This window comes from Rhinoderma darwinii, chromosome 4 (assembly GCF_050947455.1).
Source record: "Rhinoderma darwinii isolate aRhiDar2 chromosome 4, aRhiDar2.hap1, whole genome shotgun sequence".
Taxonomy (NCBI): domain Eukaryota; kingdom Metazoa; phylum Chordata; class Amphibia; order Anura; family Rhinodermatidae; genus Rhinoderma; species Rhinoderma darwinii.
In genome coordinates, this window is record NC_134690.1 from 215,758,520 (window position 1) to 215,774,394 (window position 15,875).

At 38.7% G+C, this 15,875-nt stretch overlaps 2 protein-coding genes across 2 annotated transcripts in view; both read left to right on the forward strand.

Annotated features, from left to right (window-relative positions):
• The first annotated feature begins 488 nt into the window (after nucleotides 1–488).
• FUT9 (fucosyltransferase 9) overlaps nucleotides 489–15,875 on the forward strand; it is a 100,300-nt gene continuing 84,913 nt past the window's right edge. Inside the window, exon 1 of the mRNA XM_075862183.1 lies at nucleotides 489–575. The gene's annotated coding sequence lies outside the window, so the exon portion shown is untranslated. The remainder of the gene's footprint in view (nucleotides 576–15,875) is intronic.
• UFL1 (UFM1 specific ligase 1) overlaps nucleotides 494–15,875 on the forward strand; it is a 311,744-nt gene continuing 296,362 nt past the window's right edge. The window contains exon 1 of the mRNA XM_075862180.1: nucleotides 494–575. The gene's annotated coding sequence lies outside the window, so the exon portion shown is untranslated. The remainder of the gene's footprint in view (nucleotides 576–15,875) is intronic.

The window sequence follows — 15,875 nt, forward strand, 5'->3', positions numbered from 1 at the left end:
GTCTTTGCCAGAGTAGCAGCGGCCTGTCCTGGAGAGTACAATTTGTTCAACACATATTGACCTTTTTGTTTCTAATAGCAACCAGCAGAACTGTGAATCCAGCTCTGGGTTATCATCACTAGGTAAAATGAATTATCCTTAATCGTAACTTTTATTATTATCCACTTATCGTATAACGAACAAACAAAAAAACACACAAAGATACCAAAAGTTAATCTTCCTTCACCTTCATCTTTTAGGAAGATGAAGAAAAAAGAGTGTTTGCAGGAATTTACACATTGCCACTGGTTATTAGGGATCTGAATTATACTAGTGCCCTGGGGTATAATAAAGGCAGAAACTCAGGATTAATATAAGTATTGCAATGTGTATGTAAATATTTGTCATTATTTTTTTTTTCTCATTCTCTTTTTTAGGCAAAGGAACATTACAGGCTCAAATGAGTCTTGATTTCAACATATCAATAAAAATGTCCAGCGGTTCTGAAAGCTTAAGAGACCAAACAACCTGAATACTCTATTATCCAATTGGGCTTCTTTAGACAGATGACTCACAAGTAAGGACAAATAGTGAAGGTAACTTTTTTTTTCTCTTTTTTTTATATTATATTGTATACCCTACTGTTAATTTAGCCAGAGCAGTGAGCCACTGAAAAGAGTGCCACCACTCAGATGAACTATGCATGTGGCTATGTATTACATGATCACGCATTCATTTGAATGTCCACTATTTAGTACTACATGGTAGCTGCCCTCAGCTTCTGCTGGCGATAACAGCTGATCAGCAGGGGTTTCAGCAGCAGGACTTGTGATAAGCTGATCCCAGGAGAGCTGTGCAGTTGAAGCCACCACTTAAAGTTATACCATTTTCAAAATAACATTGTTTAAATGAAAGAAGAAATCCCCCAGAAGAGTTGTACAGGATTTTATTTCAAAAATAGTATCATACCTTTCTACAGGTAGAGCTTCAATTAATTCAATGAAGATAAGTTGTAATACCAGACACAACCCATGGATAGTTGTGGCACTGTCTCTGAAAGAAAGTTTCCATGTTTTTCTAATCCTGTACAAATCCTTTAAATTAAAATGGTTGAATGTTAAGACTTGAATGCCAAGATAACATGTTATAAAACTCAAATCATTGCAAATACAACAGTTGATAACCTTATTGATCCAGAGAAGAAGCTAGTCCTGCCTCCTAGTGGAGAGATGGCCATATATGTGTGGTCACCCTTCATATAAAATGAAGGAGATTTGCAGACTTAAACTAGGACTGTTTGCTTCACTGGTTTGTTGGGATTCCCATATGCTGGACTATTATAATCTAATTTTGTGACATATATCTGACATTTGGAGAACCACTTTAAGACAGCAGGAAACAATAAATACAAGGTGATGTAAAGGCTTAAATAGTTTCTACTGTGTAGTTTTATGTAAGCATAGTTTTATGTAAGGCTAGATGCCACAGGCATTCATTAAATTTAATAGCGCTTGATCAGGACTAAATTTGTCTATTCTGTACAATTGCTAGTGTTAGCGGGGGAGTGAAGTGGGGGGGACTGATGGGGTTATTCGTGAGTTGAGAAATCTTCCACAGGGGGTACTTCTTTTCTGGAGGATGCAGGTATGCAGGTTGGGGGATAGTGAGGGGATGGGGGGTGGCTGCAGAATGTTTTTTGTTTCCTTTTTTTCTTCTCTTCTTCTCTACTCGGGACCCTAAGGGAATATGAAAATACTATCATGGCATATTGAGAATATTAAAGGGAAAACTAGCTATATTTAGTGCACTAAAGCATCACCTTCGTGCAATTATATGTCTATTAGAGACGCATTTAACTAAGGACATGGTCACTAAGAGTTGGGCTAAGCAATATTTTCACTTATTTCACACGTAATATATTAGGTATCAGTATTCTCATTGACTATAGGATTGAACTGGTGGTTCTGTCCTCACGTATTGTTGACAATGGTCAATTTCTTTTTTTACATTATAATACACAAGGTACTTTATGGGTGTTAGCGGTGGTATATATACTGCCCCCTATTCCCCTAGAGTTCTGATATTATTTAATGATTTTTTTGCTCAGTAAACGAATTTGCTCCTCCGGTTACAATAGGAGATTTTAATAACATCACATGAAATAGGAAACTTTTGTCTATCCGTATTTTCTCCCTTTACTCCATTTCTAGTCCGTTACCTCTGTTTCCTATACAGCCCGCTTATTGTTTACAATGAACACACACTCCATTCCTTCACACACCACAGGAGTAACATACAACCCTCGCAGACAAATAAATATATAAAAATACTTTACTCATAACATAGAAGTGACAAGGCAATATACATTACATCAAGATACAATACATTACATAGAGAACACAACCACACACAGCCGCTTCATTTTCCTACCTTCCCTGGGTACTTTGCATATGTGGCTAGTACTGTATATGTACACCACCGATCAAAAGTTTTAGAACACCTCAATTTTTCCAGTTATTTTTTACATTAACACAGCTCCAGTGCCGCAAATAATGTGAAATGGTTTAAAAATAAGTTAAAAAGATAAAAATAATATGAATTTTTAACCTCAAATGCAACAATAGTCTGAATTTCTGATTTTAACCAAAGGGCTTTTTTCAGGAAAGACATCAAGGACAACTGCTCTGCAGCACAGAAAGCAAATTATGGTTTGAAATTGGATGCAAACTATTCCTACAGGTATCTCAACTTTTGGAGATTACATTCAATCCCTCTGATTCTATATAACCAGTGTTGGAACAAACTACATTACAACACCCTGTAGGACAGTTTTGTCTTCAGGACAGAGCACATTGATATAATAATGGCAAGAAAAGGGCAATTAACAAAAGAAGACAGACAGAAAATTATAACCCTCAGAAGTGTAGGTCCTACAGAGAAATTGCCAAGAAAGCCAAGGTGGCAGTCAGTACAGTTTCATATACCATCAAAAGGCACTTGGAAACTGGTGGAAACTCTAACAGGAAGAGGTTTGGCAGACCAAAGGCCACTACAAAATCAGATGACAAGTTTTTGAAAATCAATAGTTTGCGTGATCGGCGCCTCACAGCATAAAATCTTCAAGCCCAGCTTAGCCCCTTCCCGCAAAATGATGTGCCTGGTACACCGGGATTGCAAGTACAATCCGACATACCAGGTACGTCAGTACTTTAAACTGACACTATGTCAAGCAACACAGTGACAGAACTGGCAACTCAGTTTTTAAGCAGAGTTGCCGTGCAGGAGATGCCCGAATGGGACCAATCAGAAAGGTCCCATGCCGGCGAGCACTGTGATTGGCCAGCTTGTACTGACTGACCAATCACAGCGCAGAAGGATTGTTTTGACGGCATCTCCTGCTCTGTCAAGCTCACTTGTATCCTGGAGCTTGACAGAGCCAGACGCCGTGTCAATTGAGTTAAAAAGTTAAAATAAAGACCTAACCGGCTTCTAAACCACCACAACCACCATCATCTGGGGATCAGTGTCACGAGACTAGTCACCAGACCCGTCATCGCCTGTCATCCTTTGTCATCACCTGCACCCAGCTGTATACCCCTAGACAGCAGGAACAGAAGACAAGTAACAGCACCAGGACTTCAAAGTTGGGGAGATGTTCACCACCAGGTGGAAAGAATGAGCAACATTTCGGTTCACACCTGAACATGTCTCAAGCTAATTCAAAAGTGCATAGTGCCAAATATATATAGGAATACACAGGATATACGGTATATAATTCAATTAATAATACATGTATTATAAATAAATACATATAGAAACATGATCATAAAAACAGTGAAAAAATTTGAATAAATGTAACATGATAGGTATATTTAAGTACAACATCTCTCAAAACTAAAACTAAATAGATAGTGCAAGATATCAATAAAAAAGATTATAATTATATCAATCAATATCATTAACTCACAATGAACGGGAGGAGGAGCAGAAGCCAATAATGTATTCTGCATATAAAGCATACATTTTGTGTCATATTTCCGTTTGTATGTTTATTTTGCTATATCTTACCTGTTCCTCATTGTTTCGGACATGCGTTGTGATGGTGTTGTCTCCGCGCATGCGCAATTTCATTGGGGTCCAGGGATGCGTTCCATTTGACGTACTTCCGGTAGTCTGCCATCTTGCGCATGCACACTATGGATCGCGGGACGCCATTGTTTGCTCCACACACCTCTGAGGGCTGGCATTGTAAGCTCCAATTATTTAATTATTATAACTATTTTTGAATACATTATTGGCCTCTGCCCCTCCTCCCCTTCATTGTGAGTTAATTATATTGATTGATACAATTATAAATATATATTGATATCTTGCACTATCTATTTAGTTTTGAGAGATGTTGTACTTAAATATACCTATCATGTTATATTGATTCACATGTTTTCACTGTGTATTCCTATATATATTTGGCACTATGCACTTATGAATTAGCTTGAGAAAGGTTCAGGTGTGAACCGAAACGTTGCTCATTCTTTCCACCTGGTGGTGAATAAACCAACATCTCCCCAACTTTGAAGTCCTGGTGCTGTTGCTTGTCTTCTGTTCCTGCTGTTTATTCCATTCCAAGGAGTTGATTCATCCTGTCACTGGTAACATGCACATGGCCTAATGTTTAGCTTGCCTTGAGTGCTGTGTTTTCTCTATCTATTTTGAACTATATATATATATATATATATATATATATATATATATATATATAGATATAGATATATATAGATATATATATAGATATATATATATATAGATATATATAGATATATACATAGATATATATATATAGATATATACAGTGGAGGAAATAAGTATTTGATCCCTTGCTGATTTTGTAAGTTTGCCCACTGTCAAAGTCATGAACAGTCTAGAATTTTTAGGCTAGGTTAATTTTACCAGTGAGAGATAGATTATATATATATAAAAAAAAAGAAAATCACATTGTCAAAATTATATATATTTATTTGCATTGTGCACAGAGAAATAAGTATTTGATCCCCTACCAACCATTAAGAGTTCAGCCTCCTCCAGACCAGTTACACGCTCCAAATCAACTTGGTGCCTGCATTAAAGACAGCTGTCTTAAATGGTCGCCTGTATAAAAGACTCCTGTCCACAGACTCAATTAATCAGTCTGACTCTAACCTCTACAACATGGGCAAGACCAAAGAGCTTTCTAAGGATGTCAGGGACAAGATCATAGACCTGCACAAGGCTGGAATGGGCTACAAAACCATAAGTAAGACGCTGGGTGAGAAGGAGACAACTGTTGGTGCAATAGTAAGAAAATGGAAGACATACAAAATGACTGTCAATCGACATCGATCTGGGGCTCCATGCAAAACCTCACCTCGTGGGGTATCCTTGATCCTGAGGAAGGTGAGAGCTCAGCCGAAAGCTACACAGGGGGAACTTGTTAATGATCTCAAGGCAGCTGGGATCACAGTCACCAAGAAAACCATTGGTAACACATTACGCCGTAATGGATTAAAATCCTGCAGTGCCCGCAAGGTCCCCCTGCTCAAGAAGGCACATGTAAATGCCCGTCTGAAGTTTGCAAATGAACATCTGGATGATTCTGAGAGTGATTGGGAGAAGGTGCTGTGGTCAGATGAGACTAAAATTGAGCTCTTTGGCATTAACTCAACTCGCCGTTTTTGGAGGAAGAGAAATGCTGCCTATGACCCAAAGAACACCGTCCCCACTGTCAAGCATGGAGGTGGAAACATTATGTTTTGGGGGTGTTTCTCTGCTAAGGGCACAGGACTACTTCACCACATCAATGGGAGAATGGATGGAGCCATGTACCGTCAAATCCTGAGTGACAACCTCCTTCCCTCCACCAGGACATTAAAAATGGCTCGTGGCTGGGTCTTCCAGCACGACAATTACCCGAAACATACAGCCAAGGCAACAAAGGAGTGGCTCAAAAAGAAGCACATTAAGGTCATGGAGTGGCCTATCCAGTCTCCAGACCTTAATCCCATCGAAAACTTATGGAGGGAGCTGAAGATCCGAGTTGCCAAGCGACAGCCTCGAAATCTTAATGATTTACAGATGATCTGCAAAGAGGAGTGGGCCAAAATTCCATCTAACATGTGTGCAAACCTCATCATCAACTACTAAAAATGTCTGACTGCTGTGCTTGCCAACAAGGGTTTTGCCACCAAGTATTAAGTCTTGTTTGCCAAAGGGATCAAATACTTATTTCTCTGTGCACAATGCAAATAAATATATATAATTTTGACAATGTGATTTTTTTTTTTTTTTTTTTTAATATAATCTATCTCTCACTGGTAAAATTAACCTAGCCTAAAAATTCTAGACTGTTCATGTCTTTGATAGTGGGCAAACTTACAAAATCAGCAAGGGATCAAATACTTATTTCCTTCACTGTATATATATATATATATGTGTATATATATATATATATATATATATATATATATATCAATATCTATATAAATATAGATATAGATATCTATATAAAAATACAAAAATTGTGGCCAGTCATTCCTGTACTGTTAGAGATATAAAATATGGCCCAAATGCTTTATACCGATGATGAGGCATACAAAACGTTATGCTCAGATATGGATTCAGTGAAGATGAAACACAGCTTTTCTCTGATTCTTTATCAAGCTAAACTGACTCCGAACTTCCCCGTCAGTGTCGAAGAGTCACAGGTCCTGCTATGCCTGTGTTGTCATGGGTAGCTGCAGACAATTATAGCCCCCAAGTGCCTGATTTTACAGCCTCCTCAGGTATCCAATTTGATTTCACAAGGTTCGGGGCCATTGATTTTTTTTCCTTTTTTCTTTCTGACTCCCTAATAAATTTGATGGTTGAGCAGACGAACATTTATGCTATCAGTAGATCTCCCAAAACCCTGACTCCTACTGTACCAGAGGTGTAATTTTAAGTTTTGGCATTTTTAAAAACCCCACAATTAGAGATTATTGGTCCCGATATATTATATAGAACCCATCTCTACACAATAATGAGCAAGACACGCTTCGATGCGATAATTAAATTTCAGGAAAGGGTAATCAAATCCCTGTTATTTGCTGACCAAGAAGCAGAGGGCAGTACATCTAGCAGTAATGTCAGCAGGACATTGTTCCTGGCCAACATTTCATCACAGAAGTCCCCTCCACTGAAAAAAAACAGATGCCACGTGTGCTCAAAACAGGGCATCAGGAAGGAAACAAGATACATGTGCAAAATGTGCCCCAAAAACACCGGATTATGTCTTCAGTGTTTTAAAATTTACCACACTTCTTTAGATTTTTAATTTTCTTTTTATTTAATTCTTCATCCTTATCTTGCATATTGGCCGTAAAATATTTTTTTTCACTGACAAACTGCTTTGCTCATTGTAATATTCGTTAAAAATAACTAAAATAAACGAAATATTCTCACGATACTCAGTACACTATACCCTGTAGGGAGCTGGAATAGTAATGGATGGAGTGTCCATCTCACTCTGGTTGTAAAGCTGGTTGAGATGATAAAATGAAGAATAGAGCTGAGGTTTTTCATTTATTTTTTTAGGCTGCATTTTGTGGAATATTGGGTAGGGTTGCAGTGGGACTTGCCATTCCACATCCCTCCAGTGCGGGATTCCCAGGCTGCCCACTTCACAACTAATAATTCTCACTATACCCCTAGATGAATACCATGAGAGGTGTCAATACTCCAGTTTATGTCCACATATGGGGTGTTGCCGTACTTTGTAAAAATTGTGTAGAAACTTTTGGCGTGCTATTTCTCCTATTACGCCTTACAAAAAAAGGGCCTAAAAGCACATATTATTGGAGAAAATTTGATTTTTCATGTTTATGGACCATTTCTACTAAACACCTGTGGGGACAAGTTTCCTAGATGACTGGATTAATTCCTTTATGGGTCTAGATTCCAAAATGGCATCATTTTGGGGGTTTCCACTGTATTGATACCTCAGGGGCTCTGCAAATGCAACATGGCGGCCTAAAACCATTACAGTAAATCTGTGCTCCAATAACCGCAGTGCCTAGCCGCGTTCCAATTCAGTGGTTCAGACCACATATGCGGTATTTCCATGTTCAGGAGAAATTGCGTAACAAATTGTGGGGTGTTTTCTCCCTATTACTTTTTGAGAAAATGTAAAATATGGGGCAAAAGTGACCTTTTCGTGGAAAAATTGCAATTTCTTATTTTCATGGCCCAGTTTTAATAACTTTTATGTAACACTTGTGAAGTCAAAATGATAACTATACCCCGAGATAAATTGCTTGAGAGGTGTCGTTTCCAAAGAGGGGTCACTTTTGGAAGAGTTTCATTGTACTAGTACTTTAGGGGCTCAATGAATGTGACATGGTGCCTGGAAACTACTCCAGCAAAATCTTGCCTCCAAAAGCCAAATAGCGCTCATGCCATACTGACCTCCACCGTGTGCCAATACAGCAGTTCACTACCACATATAGGGTATATCTGTGTTCAGGAGAAATTGCGTAAGAAATTTTGGGGTGTTTTTTCAACTATTACTGCTTGTGAAAATGTAAAATATGGGGAAAATGTGAAGTTTTAGTAGAAATATTGCAGTTTCTCATTTTCATGGCCCAGTGTTAATAACTTTTATGTAACACCTGTGGGGTCAAAACGTTAACTATACCCCTAGATAAATTCCTTGAGGGGTGTAGTTTCCAAAATCGGGTGACTTTTTGGGGATTTCCATCGTACTGGTGCTTTAAGGGCTCAACAAATGCGACATGGTGCCTGAAAACTATTCCAACAAAATCTTGCCTCCAAAAGCTAAATAGCGCTCTGTCCTTTCTGAGCCCCGCTGTGTGACCATACAGCAGTTCACAACCACATATGCGGTATTTCTGTGTTCAGGAGAAATTTTGTATCAAATTGTGGGATGTTCTCTACTATAACTTCTTGTGAAAATTAAACATTTTGGACAAAAGCAACGTTTTAGTTTAAAAAATGCAATTTCGCATTTGTACGTTAACTTCTATGTAAAGTCCAAACGATCACTATATCCCTAGATAAATACCTTAAAGGGTGTAGTTTCCAAAATGGGGTAACTTTTTGGGAGTTTTCTTTGTACTGGTACTTTAGGAGCTCAACGAATGTGACATGGTGCCTAAAGAAAATCCTAATAAAATCAAGGCCCTAAAATACATAAGGTGCTCCTTAATTTCTAAGGCATTTGTTTGAGTCAACTGGCGCACTAGGGCCACATATGGGGTATTTCTACAAACTGCAGAATCAGAGTAATAAATATTGAGATTTGTTGTTAACCCTTGCTTTGTTGCACAAAAAAATGGATACGAAAGGAAAATCTTAAAAAAAAAGTTTTTAAATGCAATTTTAAATAATTTGAAGGATGAATTTTCTAAAATGGGGGTTTTCTTTTATAGAGGTCCCTCAAAGCCAGTTCAGAACTTAACTGGTCCCTAAAAAATAGGTTTTGAAAATTTTCTTGAAAATGTGAGAAATTGCTGCTAAAGTTATAAGCCTTTGAGATTAAAGTTGGACTCCCTTGTATACTTGAACCCAGAACTTGTCTTTATTACTGGTGGAAGAAAATATACTTACTGTAGCGATTAGGTCTCTCATGATGCTCCTATTATTATATGCTAAAAAAAACTATACTCCTGCATTGGAAACATCCAAAGGTTCCTTCCTAGCAAGTAATCTGTTAGTTAACTCTGCCCTGCCACTTTTTAAACTCTCGTATGAAGCTTGTGGATGTCCTGATAAATTTATGAAAGTGTGCAGCTCTTGGATAGCCAACCCTCATACCAGCTCATTGACATCACATAGCCAAGGTTGATTGGACCTGGAGTTGCTGATGTCTCTGTTTGGTCCCCATTCTTCCACAAATTTCTCCCTTTGACTGATCCTAACTAGGGATGCACGGTGCATTGAAACTTCGATACTGTTTCGATACCGTGCATCCCTAAACGGTTCGATACCGCTATTTCCTGTATTTCGATACTGAGCTGCGCAGCCGCACAGCTCAGTATAGTAACACATGAATGTATGGGAGCGCGGCTGCGGCTGTGTAATTCAGCCACAGCCCCGCTCCTGATTCATGATAAGTTTGCGGGGTCAGGATGATGCGATGCGGCCAGCGCTGCACTAATGAGCGGCGGCACTGGAGACAGAACATGGCAGGCACACCACAAAACACCCCCATGTTCTGTCTCCAGTGCCTGAACTGCCGCTCATTAGTGCAGCGCCGGCCGCATCTCCTCATGCTGACCGCGCGCGCACTTCCTGTCAGGAGCGGGGCCATGTCTGTATTACACAGCCGCAGCCCCACTCTATAACGGCGGAGATCAGAGAAACCTCTCATCTCCGCCGTTATTCCCCTGAATGCTGCGATCACAGCTGACTGCAGCATTCAGGAGAAAATGAGCAGGGAGGATGCCCCTGGATCGCGTCACAGGGAATTCCTGTGACGCGATCGAGGGCCATACCATATATGGGCAGACAGCCCAGGGTCTATTGACGGACCCCAGGGCTGTCTTACCATATTTCATGCTGTTAGGACATACCCAGGTATGTCCTAACAACTGCCTGTGAGCTATCCATACACAGGCTAATGTACTGGCACTTATCTGATATATGCCAGTACATTAAAGTTTAAAAATAAAGTAAAAACAAAGTAATGTTAAATTTAAAAAAAAATACACATTCACCTTTTTTACAATAAACATTAAAATAAGTCTCAATACATAAAATATACACATTCAGTAATGGCACGCACCACAATTTTTTTGCATCATTTATGATGTGTACACTGTAAAAAGAATGAAATAAACACAGCTTTTATTCACTTATTAATGTGAGGTGCGAGGTGCGATGAATTTAACCTCCATGTTCCTCACATTAATAGTAATTAACCCCATCATGTACCTCGCACATTAACCCAATATGACTGAGAAACATGATGGGATTAATTACTATTAATGTGAGGCGCGTTCAAAATGAATCACACGTCGCGCCTCACCTCAGAAAACGGAAGAATTTGTTTTTTATTACTGTTGGCAAAAGTATTGAAATTGGTATTGAAATCGCAATACTAAACGAAGTATCGGTATCGAAGTCCAAATTCTGGTATCGTGACATCCCTAATCCTAACTAGATTTTATTATACTGTATCTGTGTGTTCTTTGTTAATAATTGACCTTGTACACTTACATAGTTACATAGTTACATAGTTACATAGTTAGTACGGCTGAAAAAAGACACATGTCCATCAAGTTCAACCAAGGGAAGGGAAAAGGGAAGGAAAAATTTCTACACATAGGAGCTAATATTTTTTTGTTCTAGGAAATTATCTAACCCTTTTTTAAAGCCATCTACTGTCCCTGCTGTGACCAGCTCCTGCGGTAGGCTATTCCATAAATTCACAGTTCTCACTGTAAAGAAGCCTTGTCGCCTCTGCAGCTTGAACCTTTTTTTCTCCAGACGGAGGGAGTGCCCCCTTGTTTTTTGAGGGGGTTTTACAAGGAACAGGATTTCACCATATTTTTTGTATGTGCCATTAATATATTTATATAAGTTAATCATGTCCCCCCTTAGTCTTCTTTTTTCAAGGCTAAATAGGTTTAATTCTTTCAATCTTTCCTCATAACTTAAATTCTCCATGCCCCTTATTAGCTTCGTTGCTCTTCTTTGTATTTTTTCCAACTCCAGGGCATCCTTTCTATGAACTGGAGCCCAGAACTGAACTGCATATTCTAGATGAGGCCTCACTAATGCTTTGTAAAGTGGCATTATTACATCCCTGTCCCGCGAGTCCATGCCTCTTTTAATACACGACAATATCCTGCTGGCCTTTGAAGCAGCTGATTGACACTGCATGCTGTTATTGAGTTTATGATTTACAAGTACACCCAGATCCTTCTCAACAAGTGAATCCGCCAGTGTAGCGCCCCCTAGGACATATGATGCATGCAGGTTGTTGGTACCAAGATGCATAACTTTACATTTATCTACATTAAACTTCATTTGCCAAGTGGACGCCCAAACACTTAGTTTGTTTAAATCTGCCTGTAATTCATGAACATCTTCCATAGTCTGAACTATATTACATAGCTTGGTGTCATCTGCAAAAATAGAAATAGTGCTATTAATCCCTTCCTCTATATCATTAATAAATAAGTTGAATAATAGTGGTCCCAGCACTGAACCCTGGGGTACACCACTTATAACCGGGGACCATTCAGAGAAGGAATCATTGACCACAACCCTCTGGATACGGTCCTTGAGCCAATTCTCAATCCAATTACAAACTATATTTTCTAAACCTATAGTCCTTAATTTACCCATTAGGCGTCTATGGGGGACAGTGTCAAATGCCTTTGCAAAGTCTAAAAACACTAAATCCACAGCGGCCCCTCTGTCTAGACTTCTGCTCACCTCTTCATAAAAACAGATTAGGTTAGTTTGACAACTTCTGTCCTTAGTAAAACCGTGCTGGCTGTCACTTATAATGCTATTTATTGTCACATAATCCTGTATATAGTCCCTCAATAGCCCCTCAAACATTTTCCCCACGATGGATGTTAAGCTTACTGGTCTATAATTACCCGGGGAAGACCTAGAGCCCTTTTTGAAAATAGGCACCACATTTGCCCTGCGCCAGTCCCTTGGCACTATACCAGTCACTAGAGATTCTCTGAATATTATGAAAAGGGGGACAGAAATAACTGAACTAAGCTCTTTAAGAATTCTAGGGTGTAACCCATCTGGTCCCGGAGCCTTGTGCACATTTATTTTATTTAATTTAGCTTGGACCATCTCTACATTCATCCAATTCAGTATATCAACTGATATATTAACAGCACTGGCACCGGCTACATCAGCTGCTCTTTCTTCTGTTGTATATACAGAGCTAAAGAACCCATTTAGTAACTCTGCCTTCTCTTGATCCCCTGTGATCAACTCCCCATTACCATTATCTAGGGGTCCTACATGTTCAGACCTTGGCTTTTTTGCATTTATATGCTTGAAGAATTTTTTAGGATTTGTTTTACTATCCTTGGCCACCTGCCTTTCATTTTGTATTTTTGCTAATTTTATTACATTTTTACAGATTTTATTAAGCTCTTTATATTTTACAAAGGCTACAGCTGTACCCTCAGATTTGTATTTTTTAAATGCCCTTTTTTTGTCATGTATTGCCCCTTTCACAGAAGGTGTAAGCCATGTGGGGTTTAATTTGAGTCGTTTATACTTATTACCTGTAGGAATAAATTTTGCACTATAATAACTCAAAGTAGATTTGAAAATCTCCCATTTATCATTTGTTCCATTATTTGACATTAGTTCTTCCCAGTCTATATCCTGAATTGCAGCCCTCATCCTGGGGAAATTGGCTTTCTTAAAATTAAATGTTTTTGCCCTCCCAGCCTGCGTTTGTTTTTTACAGTATAGGTAAAATGTAACTATATTATGATCACTGTTACCGAGGTTTTCACGAACATTGACATTCCCAACAAGATCTGCATTATTAGAAATGACCAGATCCAACAGAGCTTCACCTCTAGTCGGGTCTTCCACAAACTGGCCCATAAAATTTTCCTGCAACAGGTTGAGGAAATGTCTCCCCTTTGCAGTTGAAGCCGAACCATGACACCAATTAATATCCCGGAAATTAAAATCTCCCATTATCACTACAGTACCCGCCTGTGCAGCCCGCTCCATCTGTTTATATATCTGACCTTCCATCTCCTCAGTTATATTGGGGGGTCTATAGATTACACCAAAAGTAATTTTTTCAGTGATCACCTCCCTTTCTAGTTCCACCCACAAGGTTTCAACCTCCTCACAGTCTTCACCCACTATTGTCTCTTTCACACTCGCCTTCATATCACTTCTCACATACAGACATACACCACCACCTTTCCTATTTGTCCTGTCTTTACGAAAAAGTGTAAAACCCTGTAGATTTACAGCCCAGTCATGTGAAGAGTCCAGCCATGTTTCAGCAACACCAACTATATCTATATTTTCTTCCAGTATCAAGGCCTCCAGCTCCCCCATTTTGCTTGCTAGACTTCTGGCATTTGTGAACATACACTTTAACTTGCCTGTCAGTTTTTCACTTTTATTATCAGAAATGTGATTTGACATTGGTACTATTGTATTACTTAATATATGATACGCTCAGAATTTTATACTTTTGTATTTGTACCATTGTTTTGCTATGAGGTCTTAATAAAATTACCTTTAAAAAAAAAAAAGTTATAAGCCTTGTAATGTCCTAGAAAAATAAATGGATTTTCCAAAAATGATGCCAACATAAAGTAGACATGTGCTAAATGTTAACTATCAACTATATTGTGTGGTATCACTATCTGTCTTACAAGAAGTATGATTTTAATTTTGAAAATTGCTAATGTTTTGACATTTTCAGTAAATGCAAAAGCATAATGGCAAAAATTTAGCACCGACATAAAGTACATTGTGTCATGAAAAAACAATCTCAGAATTGCTTAAATAGGGAAATGCATTCTAAAGTTATTACCACATAAAGTTACTAATATCAGTTTAGAAAAATAGGGATCTAGCGTTAAGGCAGAAAGTGGCATCGACGGCAAGGGGTTAATGCAACTAAAAATGAACAAGTTTCCATTTCAACTGTGAAGAGAAGACTTCTTATCTGCAGGTTTGACAGGTCGAGTATGAGTAAGAAAGCCACTGTTAAGATGGCAAATTAAAAAAAAAGATTTGCCTGGGCCAAGCAGCACCTCCAGTGGACTACTGAAGACTAGAAGAAGGTCTTATGGACTGAGGATTCAAAATTTGACAACTTGGTTACATTACGCAGGGTTTTTGTACGTGAAAGGATGATTCCTTTGTGTGTGACATCAACTGTCAAACATGGAGGAGAAAGCGTGATGGTCTGGGGCTCTTTTGCTGGATCCACAGATGGCAACTTGCACAGGGTTACTGGCACACTGGACAAAAACGGCTACCACAGCATTTTGATGCGCCATGCAATACCCTGTGGTGTACCCCTACTTGGTCAGGAGTTCATATTACAGCAAGGCAATGATTCAAAACATACTTCTATGTTATGTCAGAACTACGTAAGAAGACAAGAAGAAGCCAGTAGGCTTCAAATAATGGAAAAGTCTGCACAGTCTCCAGACTTAAACCCCATTGAGTTTGTTTGGGATGAACTAGACAGAAGGGTGAAAGCAAATCAACCTACAAGTGCAGCACATTTGTGGAAACTTCTGCAACAATGTTGGAAAGAAATTTCAGAACAATATCTGAATGCAATTGTAGAAAGAATGCCTCGATTGTGTAAAGCGGTTATATCAGCTAGAGGTGGCTACTGTGAAGTTTCAAAAATCTAGATTTAATTTGTTGAAACAAAGTTAATCCATTATTTTTATTCAGCTTAACTTGCTTATATCTTCTATGCTTTCATTTCAAAGCACATTTGAGACATTAAACTGTGTAAATATCAATAAAAACTGGAAAAATTGAGCTGTTCTTAAATGTTTGACTGGTAGTGCATATAGAATGTATATCCAGGACCCAACCCTATACGGTCTCCTGGAACCAGACAAGCCACATCCAGCACCTGACCATACACTCCATTTACTACTCCCTAAGACCACCCATATACCATCCAATGTGCAGCTGTACAGTATAGGTAAATCTATTCTGAGCATGCCCAGCTGCCTCCACATCCAGTTTACAATGGTTCCTTCCTGTACTGAGAACCATTCAGATGCTAATAAGGCAGTAGCTAAGAATCTATGACCAAGTGGTCTCTGGACATACTGACACCTCAATGAGTGAATACTACTGAATAATATCAGTATATA